At 37.4% G+C, this 15,328-nt stretch overlaps 1 protein-coding gene across 5 annotated transcripts in view; it reads right to left on the bottom strand.

Annotated features, from left to right (window-relative positions):
* sema6e (sema domain, transmembrane domain (TM), and cytoplasmic domain, (semaphorin) 6E) overlaps positions 1 to 15,328 on the bottom strand; it is a 144,449-nt gene that overhangs the window by 98,835 nt on the left and 30,286 nt on the right. For 4 of the 5 annotated variants that reach the window (XM_055047115.1, XM_055047119.1, XM_055047120.1 and 1 more), the window contains exon 3: positions 8,403 to 8,529. The exons of the other annotated variant lie outside the window; for it this stretch is intronic. The gene's annotated coding sequence lies outside the window, so the exon portion shown is untranslated. The remainder of the gene's footprint in view (positions 1 to 8,402; positions 8,530 to 15,328) is intronic. 5 annotated transcript variants of the gene reach the window in all.

Raw genomic sequence — 15,328 nt, 5'->3', positions numbered from 1 at the left:
AACTTGATGTCATCATTATTGCACTAACAAGTCAATTAAAGTATATCACAAGGATAAACGTCTGTGTGCTCATAGAAGCGTGACAAACGTGTACTCACAGGGAGTGGTGTTTCCATAACGTGATGGTCACATTCATGGGCAGACTGGAATGTGGCAGGCCGCTTGCAATTCCACAAGAAAACATTTATTTTCACAATAACATATGTTCCCCCAAAAAATTGGCTAGTATATGGAAACATATTGAGCACACTAAACCAAAATTCAGCCTTTTGGATGGAGTCTTGTTGCAATTCATATCTACACCTGAGACAAATTACAGCTTCTGAGATGCTAAAAATCACAAACATGAAAAAACAGAAGTGAAGGAAATGTGGATTTATTGAAACTAATATTATAGCAAGTAACGCAACCCTACCTCTCTGTAAAGGTCATTATTCAAATGAAACTGAGGCAAGAATAAGGCCTCGTTTAAAAGTTAATTAAAAAAGGAACTAATTTTTCTGGCAACAAATCCATAAGTTAACTTTTGAGCTTTTTTGTAACACAAACTGCCATTTCTCCCAGAGTTCTTAGCTGGCTCTCAAGAGGAAAATAAAGGTCAAGTGAAAGTGAACTAAATTGCCATCTCTTTCTGGCACAGGTAGGATTTCTAACTACTCACTGGTTTAAATCTTGTGAGAATTTCACAATTTGTTTCAAGGAGATTGGATGTAATTTTCTCCCTGATCACGTATGAAAATTAAGGCAGAGAGGCGTTTCCTTTGGATCCATCCATGTGGCAACCTCCTGGTGCAGAATGAATGCCGCTGACAGAGAGCCTGTTCGGATGACGAGCAGCGGGAATGCAGGTGGGCAGGCTCTGGCTTATCTGTCGGAGCAGCCAGAGGTACACCACACCTCCTGCCTTAACAGCAGCTACGACTCAACGACCACATGCAGAGAGAATGAGAGGGTGGCAACATGAAGGGCGAGACAAGAGAACAGAGCGGTAGAGCTGCACCAGGTGCTGCAAGAAGATCAGAGGCACAAAATAATGCTGGAGATCCTGGGAGCTGTGAATGAATAGTTTTAATTCAACAGGAACTATGCGATGTCTGAAACGATGTCTGAAACGATGTCTGAAACAAACGGCAGGGTTTTTATGTTGGATTTTAATCACTTGGTTCTAAAGAAATAACAACAGAACTACTTGACTTGTGATTTAAAGGATACAGGTCTATATGTGAAGAACTATATCTATAAAGGTTATGGTTCAGTAATCATTAGATTTAAATAGAGAAGATGGTCATATCTGACTACCTGATGCAATAGTTCACAATACACAAATGTTTGCCCCGATTTTCCCCATACTACAATCTTAGATCGTTGGGAGTTCTAAGACTGACCCTTACAATTTTGTAACCGATCATCCTATAGCGTGTTACGGTATATTGTCATGGCCGCGCTGATCTAAATCAGAGGTTTAACCCGAATGGAAGCATTAACGTAGCCTGTTGAATGTGACAGGGAGCCAATCAGAAAGCGGCGACATGGAGCAACCCGAAGTCCAGCAGGCATTGGAGACATTGAATAAACCTTAATGTTTATTCAACGTTACGTGTAAAGGATATAGAAATTACAAGAGGAGGAGTTGATAAACCCGATAACACTTCAGTTGTTTTTCATCAACGTGACATAATGAAGGTTATAATGATTTTCATTCAATGCATGTGACACTAACCACATGCATTGCAGGTAGATTGTAGTAAAGCACTGATTAATGCCTGGTTTTAATATTAGTTAGCTGGAGTCATAGCCATTATTTTGTGCCCATTGTTGGACACTGTACGGCACGATCGAACCCGATCGAACCGTTATACCTAGGATTTCTGTTGGCATGTGTGGTCTCTCAGGTTTTGAAAATGGGCCGACAATCGGCTGACAACTCTAAGATCGTGGGCATTACACTAAGGAAATGAGGAAGGGAGAGGTCAGTGGAGAGCACCGGAGTTGAGCCTTTTTTCATTCAGTGTCAACAGAAAGAGAAAAAGACCGGAAGAAACGATAAAGCCTTTAATTAATGAGGTCGATAGTTTTAATTTATCGTGCAATTAATTGATTTAATCTTTATCTCACCAGGCCTATGAATGACAACACAACAGCACAATATTGGCAAATTGACCAGAGCTACACAAAAGCTTTAAAACTAATTGTTATTGATACCTGATGACCCAAAGATCCCCTCTTTGCAAACTTCTTTATGTATTTCCATCTGACTGACTGAACATGGCGGTAAGATAGTTGAGTCATGCCTAGACTTGTCATAATTCCAGCATTGCATCTTCTCACTCTATAATTATAGCTATGTAGTAGTTTATACCCGTATCTAACTATGCCAAAAGAAGAAAGAAGAAGAAAAAAAAAAAAACAACACATCAGTCTCTTATTTATTGAACTATTCTCTCAGGAAATGTTGAATTACTAGTTACCAACCAGAAATTCCTCAATAATTTCATTGATTTATAAAATTATGTACTTTTCAAAACTCTTCAGCTACATAATGGGTATTTTAAGGTTATTTTCCATGTTTTTACCCAATATTTCTACTAATTGTGTTGTTGGAATACATGGATTTTCATAATTTCATTTAAATTAACTACAGTCTAAGTCAATACAAGACCAGTGAGAAGATATTATAATCAACTTGAAATTTTAGATTGTCAAGTTTTGCATGCAAGCAGAGTCAAATAGCTGAGCCTCAGCTATATTCTTTTCAAACATCTGTTATTGCTTAGAGAGGTCTTATCACAAAAAGGTTAAAGCGGTAAAATACAACCTGTTGTTTTTTCTTCTGGTATACAAATCTCCACTAATACCACTGCATCTGTAACTCACAGTCGCTTCAGCTGCAGCATCTCACCTTGCCTGAAATTATCACCAGGGCTTCTAATGTGTTGACTAAGCAGCTCCAGGCTCTCCGACCGGGAGCCTGGAGCTCAGTCAGGCTTTTATGGGAATGTGTGAATGTGAGATTCCAGGTGTCACTTTAATTGAGACCTTGATACTGTTGTATGAACAAAATGGTAAAGTACTAGGGAAGACACAGCGTCACACTTGTAAGAGGAAAGTTGATTACACAGTGGGATCATTAATGCACCGGAGTCACGCATCGTTTTACACTGAAGGGGAAAAACATTATCTGAACAGAATGAAAAGACCCTCAATCCACGACCGTCTGCTGCATATAAACAAAGCCTCCTCTTTTTTCTGCAGTGTAACAACATAACAGAGGTCCCCCATCTGATTGATGAAAATGCCAGCTCTGCAAGTGCCTCTTTTGCATAGCAGAGAGTCTTCTCTGCAGCTCACAATTCATCATCTGACAGTGGGATGGTTGCATCCATCTTAATGCATTACACAGACAAACAAGTGGCAGGTTGCACAGTGAAACCATGAATCCCTTCAGGGTAGTGCAGACAGGGTACTGCGGTCAGACATGAGGATCGGAATGCAGTTCGCCATTAACATACCAACCCCAAATGCATGGAGACAGACTACCGGCATTATGTTCTCTAAGTCTGCACAGTTTAACCAGTTCTGAAGATAAAATGCTCAAAACATAGGAAACCGCTGTGGAAAACTGTTCCTAGAAGAGCTAGCATCTCTGAGAAAGCTTTGTTGAATAGGGAAACTCCATTATCTTTACACATAAAATCTGAAATGATGCATTAAAACTTCTGGTTTTGGGATCAGTCTTGTTTGAATTATTTAGTCATTCAAAATGCAACTAACCCCCTTTGAAAGCACATTCCTGCCTCTAACAAATTTGGTTGAGCTAATAGACAATCCAGGGCATTGCTGAGTGTGGAAACGAGCGGCAACAGTAAATGGGTCTATAATCAGGATGACAGAAACCCTGTTGCCAACTTATCCTACTTGTCATTATCTTTAGCGACTTTTCAGACTCCTCTGGAGACTTATTTAAAAAAGAAACTAGTGACAAATCAACCCACTTTTCCAGAGTTAGGATTCCTCTCACCCTATCAGGCAGCTGTTTTGCAGCTGTGATTTGTCCTGCACAAGAAAGGAATGTTGCAATGAGCTTCCCAAACATCTCAGTCAGTCTTACACAGTTGTCTGTCCCTCAGCATAGGGACCCATTCCAATCTATCTAAATTGCAAATGCTTGTCAAACTCACTAGTGAGTTACAAAAAGCTGTACTGTTTTGAACAGTAAGAAAACTCAACTGTAATAGTCATCTTTCAATCTAAAGAGGCAGCGAAACACCGTCAGACAAAATATTGCAGAACAAAACAAATTTACAAGGAAATGTCCAAACCTACATAGAAACATAAACATAGAAGCCTAAATAAACAATTTAGACAGTTTATTAGAAAAAAAGGTTGATTTTGGGGTTAGCCACACTGTAAGAAGTGATGTATCTGAAAGTCTCTATGAATATAAAATAATGTTCCAACCAAAAGGATCACCACTCCAAGATAATGACCATTTCTATCTCATCTTTATAGTGTGTCATAATGGAACTGAAATAGCAGCCAATGAGGGAAAGAGCAACCTGATCTGTGTCTGTGCTGCTGCAGAAGTCTCATCATGTGAGTGTGGTCGTTGGATGCAGAGCAGACTAATGTCTATCGTAAGAAGCAGCTGTTTTCTTACTGCAGTCTGAAAAGGCCCCGGGTCAGGATTTCCTGATGACATTTTAACTAACCACCATCCATCCAATGTAGTCAAAAGAAGCAGAGTCATGATTGTATTTGGTCCATAACATAAACACACCTTTAAGCTGTTTATATTTTCTCACCATAACTGGAAAGGAGCCCGACGAAAATCAATTCATGTTCACCAGCGGTGTTGGTCACGCTACGCAGAAGGTCCATTCCAGCAGAAAACAAACAAAGGAATCAGATTTGCAAAATGAGAACATCCAACAGGATTACATTCTGCTTGTTTTCTGTTCTCTACATCTACTGATGTGGATCTAGGTCCAACTCCTCAAATCATTGTTGCTGCATTTGCTCCATGTGAGGTGCAATGTAGGGTGAAAGTGAAAGCTGAAATCCTGAAAGAACAGGGAGTGTGTGAAAGGGCTAGAGAAGAGAAAAAACCCTGAATTCAGGAAATTTGTGTAATTCAAAACCAAACTTTTAATCACAAAAATATGAAGCAGTAGAAGAATTAAAAATCCATCAATAAATCATATCATCAAAATGTTTTTTTAAATTTCATTAATGTAATTCAAAAATTCTAACTCATGTATTAGACTTACTACGCAGAGATTAATACATAAACAGAAAAAGCGTCATTCTTTTTATTAAAAATTTGATTTCAGAAAACTAATAAAACCAGATTTCTTTCTTCAGAAATTGTATGTTATGACCTACAAAAATGTGGGCAAGACTGGTGAGTTGACAGCTGTCCAGCTGTCATTGACATCCTCCAGAAGCCACAAAAGCTTATTTCTAAAGAGCCGGTTGGTCACAGAATGTAAAGCACAATAGTGAAACGTTAAGATAAATGGAAAAAAGGGTGGTAGCAAAAGATTAATAAGAAACGGTGATAACCACGGCCTTGAGAGAATTGTGAAGCAAAGATTCAGAAGTTTAGAAGAGATTTAAATAACAGCTGGAGTACGAGCTCCTATGTCATCAAACCTACTTTGACAAACTCATGGACTGACCTCCATTAAATAAATCTTCAAATATTACCATGAAGCATCTTATGAGAACAAGCAAAGCTGAACACAATAACTTAGGTTTGTTTTAAACCATTTGAGTTCAAGTTTAAATGGCAACATTTTTCATAAGCTGATAAGTCTGATGTCCTTAAATATAATCAATCAATACATTCATTAAAATTCAGTTTTCTACATTCATCTACTTTGGTGGAAATTGGTTAAATCCAGCTGAATTTCAAGAAAGGAGGGGCTGTGGGTCCTAACCACCAGCAATGCATTCAGGGATTTGTAGAGGTTAATGCAAAGTCAACCAGCGAGTTTGCTGCTTCTGTTGTAGAGCCACCACACACAGACATTGCCTGGATATTGGGTATCACTGTTGCATTCTTTGTATTTAGCAACTCCTTAAACTCGACCCGATATCAGAACAGCCTCTAAATATACCATTTAGAGGCCAAGGAGGATGTTGATGTTGTAGCTACCACTAAGTAACAATAGTATATTTAGAGTGCCTTGGCCTCTAATGTTATTTAGTGGCTCAACATCCTTTTATATCAAAATTAACTTGGTTTACCAAGTTAATTTTGGTAAAATCTGGGAAAAACAAAAAGTCTGGGAAAAACAAAAAGAGACACAGAATCCAAACTGCTTGAGACCCTTATGACGTTCCCACAGTCAATGAGGATTTGGAATACCGCGTCATCTGGTGGTGTAGGTCCACTATGCTTTGAAGTTGGACATAGCATCTATCAAGACTTTTGAGAGCACTTCACACTTTCAGGAGAAGCTGATTTCAGTAATCAGCAGGATTTGGCACCTTCCCACATTGCCAAAAGTACCGATCTTAATCCAAACTCAACTGACCAGCAACTCAATAAAGAGTCTATAGAGTGCTGTCAAGAGTATCTACTGTTGCCATGCCATTTCAGTAAAGTAATTCACATAAAAGGCATTTATGTTAACGTGACATGTAAATGGCTATTCTAGAGTAACAGCTATGAATTCACAGAGAAACCAAAGAAAAGTTTAGACCACAACAATTTAGCCAATAAGAATATATTTTCCCTTAGTGTCTTCTTCTCTTGACAATAGTGGAAAGACAAGTTGTGGGTAATCAGCATGCAAGGTTGAGCCGAGCGGTTGGATGAGCCAGGTCCTGAGCTAGCGCACAAAGCACAACGGCTTTGCTGTACCCTCAAAATTAGTTTAAAGCTGTGATTCAGCAGCAGGCTGAGACCTGCACAATGCGACCACTGCCATTCATAACAGCAAATCCTTTTCTCTGGCATAACAACTGAGCCACAGCATCACGTTGCACCTCCCACATGTCACAGTCGCAGGTAGTCAGAGGTCCAAACAACATGGTTTTAGATATTGTATATATCTAAGTCTAAATTTTTTCATCCACATTATAATCCCTCAATCATATTTATGACTTAATGTGTGAGGACACAGCCATTGTCGGTGCTTACTGGTTTCTAAAGTTATTTAAATCTTACCTCCAGTGTAAAAAACACAACAGATTTCACAGTGTTATTTATTAAAGAGGAGATTAAGTTAAAATGAACTTAACACAACTAAGGTATGTTCTCTGAATTTAAGAGGAAAAGTCTTAGGTGAATGCTTACTGAAACCATACTCTGAAATCCAAGATCACAGCATCTGTAGGTCTCAGTAAACATTAACCATTATAACAAGAAGCAGAAAGCATCTTCTCTCCAAGAAGAATCTAAATGCACAATGTAAACTGGCTAAAGTTCAGCCCAACTGGTTCTTGTTAGAAATTAAGCAGGTTTTTAAAAAGAACTGAAACAAAACTTCTCCACAAAACAGAGGTTGATTAAGTCACAAAAAATATATATATTTTTTTTGTCTCAGATTATTTAATATCTGTTCTCAAAAACTCCTTAGATGACCTTTAAACTTTGGTCTGAATGGTAGCCATGGCTGTTATACTGATGTGTGTCATCTAGTATTAACATTCTGCATTTGTTTTTTTACTAAAAATAAATGTTGTATTTCTTTGTGTTTGATGCTTCTTTAATCTAAAACGAGCTGTGCAATACTTTTAGAGAAAGTAATATGAAGCTGCTGGTTTAAGTCAATATTTAAATACCTATTTTTAATAAAATGCAAACAACATGATCTGCCATTGTAAACTTCAGAGTGAAAATCAACTCCACACTTTTTCATAATTTATGTGCATTTATAAATTTTATTTTAGGGTTTTTATTGTCTTAATTATTAGAAAAAATGAAATGCATACTCCAGTGTTACAAAAAATGGTTTAAATTAACTTTTGCAGCATATTCAAAGACCCTGCATAATTTTCATTTTTTAGTTTAACTTTGAAACGCCAACTCTTCTTTAAAAAAGTTGGCATTGGTGCCAAAAAAGTTTCCTTTTTGTAATCACTATATTACCTTTGCAATGTTTATGAATGGTAAATGTCTCTGTAAATCTTTAGCTTGCACAAAAAGTTTCTAGAAAAATTATGTGATCACAAACATTACACTAAAGTTAAAACAAAATGCTTGCACAAAGAACTTCTTCTAACCTGTTAAAGAATTCCCAAAGAAATAACTTCCAAAGAAGTATATATTTCATATATCTCATGAAATGTACATTTTATGAGATGTATATTTATCATTAAATATATATCTCATATTTTAGGAGAGATAAAATAAATCTCATTATCATGTGAAGTTTAAGCCACTACTGACTCACCAATCACCAGTTAAGTGCACAAGTCAACGCTGACATTGGAGGAAGATAATAGTTGGAACAAAGGGAAGCGGATGAGCGAGGTGGGGGGTGTTAGCTGATCGAATCTTCTCATTAACTTCCCCCAGGCCTGCAGAAAAACAGAAAAGGAGGAGGGGCAGAGAGAGGACAGGTTTAATGAAGACTCCTGCAGCGAAGCTTCGTCTCGCCTAAGATGCAGCACTGTGAATAAGCCTGCCAGACAGATGGGCTGAGGAATTGATCGGTGGAATCGGTCCGCAGAGACACAGCCACAGACTGTTTAGTTGAGGTAGAGCGCACAATCAGAGATATCAAAGAGGATGACATGTCTGTGGAATTTGCCACAGGTGGGTGAAAACTCTTCCCACAGTAAAAAAAAAAAATAGCACTCAAGAGGTGAGTTCAGATTCTGAGTTTTATTTGAGGAGACAACAAGGAGGAGCTCTAAACATCAAAACTAAATCTCTCAAGCTCGTTAGTTCTTCATTCTTCCTGACGAGTCAAAGGAAATCCCAAATAAAATCTCTTATAATTCAGGGAGACTTCATACAACAATTCTAAACTCAATGCAATTCACTTTATTCTTATGGTACCGATGTTGACTCAAGGGACTTGACAAAACCCACAAAATTCAATGTATCCAATAATGCAGATTCACTTCACTACACATTCATTCCATACATTTGCTTCTTTTCACAAAGACATAAAACTCTAATGCCTATACAACTGTTTTCCCTTGACTTTCAGGGAGAATGCTGCTCCATTCATCTAGATTTTAGTTCATACAATTTTATAAAAACATTAAAACTGTAACTAGAACTGTTCAAATGAGCAACAACAGACAATAAGCTACTAATGTTTCTTTTGCTCTTTTTGTCTCAATCATTTGTGCATCTACACCAATGAAGGTTAAACAGAATCTGCGTTAAAGAAAAAAAAAGAATCAATGCAGAACTTCTCACTGCAAAACATTGCCTCCAAATCAAGCAGTTTCTGTTCTTCCTGAACATGACTGTCATTATTTTCCTATTTTTAGGCTACTTTGATTAAATGAATGAAATTTCAAACTCTCATCACTCTTCCATATCCAGTTATTATTTTGGTTCCCCCATGTTTGAATATGAATTTCTTTAAAATGCATACAATAGTCTCATTAAAACCAAACTATGTTTGTTATTGATGGAAAAGGTTTGACACTTTTTGTCAACAAGCTTTTCATTTTGTTTAAAAACTAAGAACATGTACTGTTTGGAAAGGCAGTATGAGATGCATGAGATTGGCTCTTGTTCCCCCTGGCCTGCAGCTGTTTTTTTTTTTTTTCTTAGCATCTGCATTGAAATTGAAAAGTGAACTTTTTTTTCCCATTTCATGACAAAACTGTGAAAACAACAGATTTTTCTCTGACTTTAACAAATCTAGACTACAATAACTGAAGGAGAATAAATTATGACAAAAACTAAAACTTAACTCAAAAGTCCATCAAACTTACTGAAATTACAAACATAATGATAGCTATTTAATATACAGAAAATAAAGTTGTCACACTTCAACATAGAGATTTCATAACAGATTGTGTGTGTATGCAACAAAACAATGGCAAACGGCTGACATGTCCCACTGACATTTGGCAAACGATCAGATCTGACCCAGCAAACAAAGTGCGTAGCGCACGCCACACTGCTTTCAGATCTGTGTTCCCCTGAGGGCAGAGACACCTTCAATGATTCAGCCCAACACTGGCACCATGGTTGCCATTGCCTGACATCGTCTGCAGTGGTAAACAGGCAGAACACACTTGAACATTGTTGTTGTCGTACATAACGCATCGCAATCTGGGATGGCGGACTTGAGAGCCGATTCTTTTACAGAAAGTCAACAACCTGATCGACAAGCACAGCGAAAGGTGGCATCAGCGCGCGTCCACCTCCAGCTGGGATATCGTGGAATGTTAAATAGCTTTGAAGCAACAACTCACCACTCTTAGAAATGTCACATCCTCGTGAGGAGAGTGGAGATAGAGGCCAGCTTCTGTTTGTTCTTCCTGCAGCAACATCTTCCCTCTTCCTTACCCCCAAGCTATTTCATCGAACCTTCCCTTGCTCCCTCATGCAGCCTCTCAGTTATGCGGTTTACTCTGTGATGAATGGCTCAATTTCAAGTTGAGTGTTTTTTTTTTTTTTTTCCTCCTTTCCTTTTTTTGTGTTCCTCTGTGCTGAAATAGATTGCAATCTGTGCAATTGTGCAGAAAGAAGATTGATTTCCAACTGAAACTCCACTTTCATGTAATAATATTTTGGCACACATTTTTTTGTGTTTGGTATAATGCAATTGTTCTTGCACATTTAGGTTGGCAAGAGCAGGAAATCCAGCTAAAATAGGAATAATTAGCCTTTTAATGATTGGTTTTCTGATAAGCTTTTTTTTTCTATCAGAAAGATTAATATTCACTTAAATAAGATTTAATGATGAAAAATTTGATCATGACTTTGTACTCAGAGTGGATGTTTTAAGCACAAATTCCATGTTTATTTTAAAAACAACAATGTCTTACTATTTGAACTTTTGATTTTTTAAAAATATTTATAGAAATCCTCAAGCTATCCATGAATATTCACTTACATTTAATTAATGAAAAACAGAAATTACTGAAATAATATTAGCTTTCTTGAGATTCAACTAAAATTAATCAAACAGAGGCTAGTGAATTGGAAAATGAATCCCTTCTGCTGGAGTGAGAAGGTGAGAATAGAGACATGGATTTTAGCAGGGATTCTGGGTTTTAATCACGACAGTTTAATTACAATGTAAGCTAAAACTTTTTTTTAATAAGCTTTCAATTTTTGGGAGGGGGCTGTCTTACAGGTAAAAAATCAAATTGAGTCTGACTCAATGAAATGAAAATTGCAAGATAAGGAACAGGGGGGAGAAATCAGACACAAACCCCATGTTTTCTCTACTTCTTCTTCCAGGAGTAAAACAAGAGAAACTCTGCACCAGCATAAAGACAAAAGAATGAATAATAAGCCTGATGTGAAAGAAGAAAGAACCCTGTACAAGGTCTGCAGAGCTGAATGGTTTATATGTGAGCTGCCAGCTTACATTTTCTTGCTGTCACTGTTTGCTGGGGAGCATCAAGGATGCTTTAAAGAGAGCGCGCTCTCTCCCAAGAAGAGTCGCTAAACGTCACTAACAATCACTGAGAAACCGGAGGAAGGAGAATCAGAAAAACAAGACAACAGAACAACAGAGGGAAAGTCAGATGAAAAGGGACAAAAAGCAGAAAGTGAAACAAAGGGAAGAAAAACTTATGTTTAGAGGTTTTCAGTGAAGTTTGCAGAAAAGCTACCAAGTCTCCAAGTTTGAAGCCACTAGAATAGCAATCATAGAGCACAAATATTACTACACCTATTGTCAATGAGTTTAGGAACATTTTTAAAGATACAATTCTGTGGTGTTTTTATTTTCTTTCCCTTTCCTTTTTTTATGTTTTACAAATGCCAACAAAAACATAGCCGGGTAATGAAGATTTCCACAGCAGGATTTCACAAAATACAAAGAAAAAGTGCACTGAATAATAACAACAACAACAACAAAAACTTATCTTGTATATTTGGGTCAATGTCATGAGAGCTGATCATTAGTTATTACTGGCAGATGAGTAACTGGACAAATTTGAAAAGATTCCGGAGCATTTTGAATTATATTTGTATCAAAGTAAATTAAATCTTATGGTTTTGAGCTGGTGTTTGACTCTGATGACTGAGCTATCATCAATAATCAGGGATGGTTAAGCTTAAGAACATTAAATGTCTTCACAGTTTGATTTCTTTAAAATTTGGTTAGTTGATTTTCATTTTCTGAAAAATGTATTGTTTCCGTTTTACCATACAATATGTTGACAGGAATAATGGCGATAGTACAATCCATACTGCAGATGCATATATAGGAATGATCTCAAGGCACTGACCGTCTGGGGATCATTTGTGATGGACAAAGGATAAAAATAGACAATGAAAAGGAATCAGAAATACTGATTTTATCTGAGCAGATGCTTCTGCTCATCTTCCGCTGCACTGAAAGCAAGGAGCGTGGGAACTGTTTTCAGAGAGTTGAGGGGTGGTGGAAGCCTGACCCTGCCTTATCGACAGCCTTTGCAATCCACATCTTCATGGGTGATGTGGCCACCTGCCAAATACAGTCCCTCTCAAATAAAATTTTTAAAGCAAAAAAGACAATTGGACTTTTCAGATTGTGCATTTTCTTTGGATAAGCCAGATACTTTTGGTCACTTCAAGTAAATCAACAACTCTATGCTCTCTCAGGCAAAATCACAGGACTTAAAAGTTATTAAGTCCTTGTACATTGTCCAAATAATTACACATTTGTACAATACGTAATTATGATGCATGATTTCTGAAGGCAGCTTTATTATTTCAAGATGTGATTTAAATTTTTTCCTCCACCAGACCTTGTTTCAGAGGCAAAACGAGTGCAGACATCAGATAAAGGCTTGGCTGTCACAAAAAAGCTGTTGACAGCCTAAATGTTTCCCCACCAATGGCTCTGTTTAGATTACAGACGAGCATCAAACAGCTTGTTCCTGTTTGCTTTCAGTCAGCAAGAATGGACAAGACGATGTTACACAAGGCTCCAAAACTGAAACTCTCCTCTTTTTGAATCTGTGAATGACAGCAAAGCGTTGAAGAGGGCCTTTTCTCTGAGCTGACACTGCTAATTTGAATTTCAAAACATGATGTAAAGCTGTGATTAAAAGGCAATTACAGCTTGTGTCAATGAAAAGTCAATTAAATGTTTCAGGGTCTGTCAACGGGGATTTTGCCAAGGTGATATCAATGGAAACAAGAGTAAGATTCATGAAGAAAAATGACAGGAAGAGCCTAGAAAAAAAAAAAAAAAACAGAGCTGCGGAGGGCTCAAGAGACAACGTGAAGATGTGCGAATATTGCCTGCTTAGCACCGGGATTTCTTCTTCATCCCCTTCCACTCCCAAATTATAAAACATTGCTCCAAGGCAGCTTTCAATTAAGAATCAAATCCACCGGAAACATTGAGTGGGAATGTTTTATGATAAAACCTGAAATAACAAAGCCACCCACCCTCTTATTCAAATCATTCGTTTATGAAGTCCTACAGTCTCCCCATGGCCATGTTTCAGATGAATAAGCCTGCAATGCTTACTTATACAAAAGTAATGAACGGAGAATATAAAAAAAAGCAAAACAGAAATAGGAAAAAAAAAATCATGCATGGTGTACCTGCCAAGTTTTTGATCTCATGCTTTTGAGCCTGCAGGAGCAGCTCTGCTTTACCACTGAAATGCAGCAGAACTGACAGACCGCTGCAGCAGCCCTGTGAGGTGAGGCTGAGTCTGAACTTACTGCTGTCATTCTTCATACGCTGAACCAACCTTTGGTCCCAGTAGATATGGCAAAACGGAAAATATAAATAACAGAAAGTCAGGCCAATGCTGCAAGCTTTTTAATTATTGAGGAAGCCCTGAAACTGTAGAATGCACATTACGTTTAACCCAAGACGCCTGATGGAAAGTTATGAAGAGGCTTAGGAAAAAATTAAAAAGGGTGTCAAATCAGGGTAGATTACTGATGAGAAGGTCTGAGCTGGTGCTACTGTTTCTTTCAGTTTGTGTTGTTTTTTGAGACTTTTATCCCAGATGTAAATATTCATAGAAAACTCTAAAAGAAATCCAGAGCATCAGGATCCTTTATTCGAGCACAGAATTTGTCACTTGCAGCACAGTTTCTCTGATAAAGACTCTGGCAACTAAAAAAAAAAACAAACAAAAAAAATGGAACTCATCCCAGTTGGAGTCACTGAAACAGCAAAGACCAGATGATCAAATAGTCCAGCTTGTTTTCTCATATTAGCCTTTGCTTTCATGCTCCATTAGTTTAGTTTGATTTCCAGATAGAAGCTTCGTATTTTAAAATAAAGTCATTATAAACTCTGGGGAGTTTCAGACTCTCACAATCAGTAGAGTCAACAACTGTTACTGTAGTTCACATGTCTACAAATAATAAAGAAAACAATGTTTCATTGTGTATTTCACCACAATGAAATGAGTACTTCTAACTGCCTGGGCTGACAAGGTTTTGAGAATTCTGACTTTTGTCTTACACATTTCGTCCGTTGTGACAGACATAAAACAAAATGTCATAATTGAACGACATCTACAAAAGGAAGGGTCTCTGTTTTGCAAAGCTTTAATGGCAAAGTGTTTCTTAAAGTCAAAAAAAGAAGTAAATATAACATAAAAATAAACATTAAATTTAAGTTAAAATGACAAGCAGTCTAAGAGACATAATTGCATATAATGGAATTGGCCTTAAGGATCATTAGTCTTGATTGAAAAGTGCTCAATGAAATTACCCTTGTCATCTTCCAGTCAAGGTCCCGAATGGACAAAAGCTCTTACTAAGTTCAGTGAGTGCAAATGGAATAGAAAGCAACAAGTGATCTTGCAGACAGAGAGAATAACAACCATGCTCTCTTGTTTCTTTGCAACAAGACAGCATATATAGAAAGATAGCAATCTTGTCTATTGGCTAATATGTAAAGCTAAATGAATGTTCTGCTGACTGGCCAGAGAAGTTCCTCCAACAGGAAAGTAAAACTCACAGTGCTGAACCTCAGAGAAGCATAAAAGCAACTTTTGGAAGATATTAAGCAGGAGTATATAAAATTCATATAAATACTGATGAAATATTTCCACAATCCATCACAGGCAAGAATGCTGCAGCAACAAGATGCTTCTTTGTAGTGAAAAAAGCACAACTTATTTTAAAAACACTATTTTTACAAGGATCTCTACATGTGCTTTGAAGGTGAGGCCATCAATAACTAAGATATGATTGAATCACTGAAGCAAT

The sequence above is a fragment of the Poeciliopsis prolifica genome, unplaced genomic scaffold, assembly GCF_027474105.1.
Source record: "Poeciliopsis prolifica strain line A6 unplaced genomic scaffold, Auburn_PproV2 SCAFFOLD025, whole genome shotgun sequence".
In the NCBI taxonomy this organism is placed as follows: Eukaryota; Metazoa; Chordata; class Actinopteri; order Cyprinodontiformes; family Poeciliidae; genus Poeciliopsis; species Poeciliopsis prolifica.
This window is presented reverse-complemented; position numbering and strand designations above follow the sequence as displayed.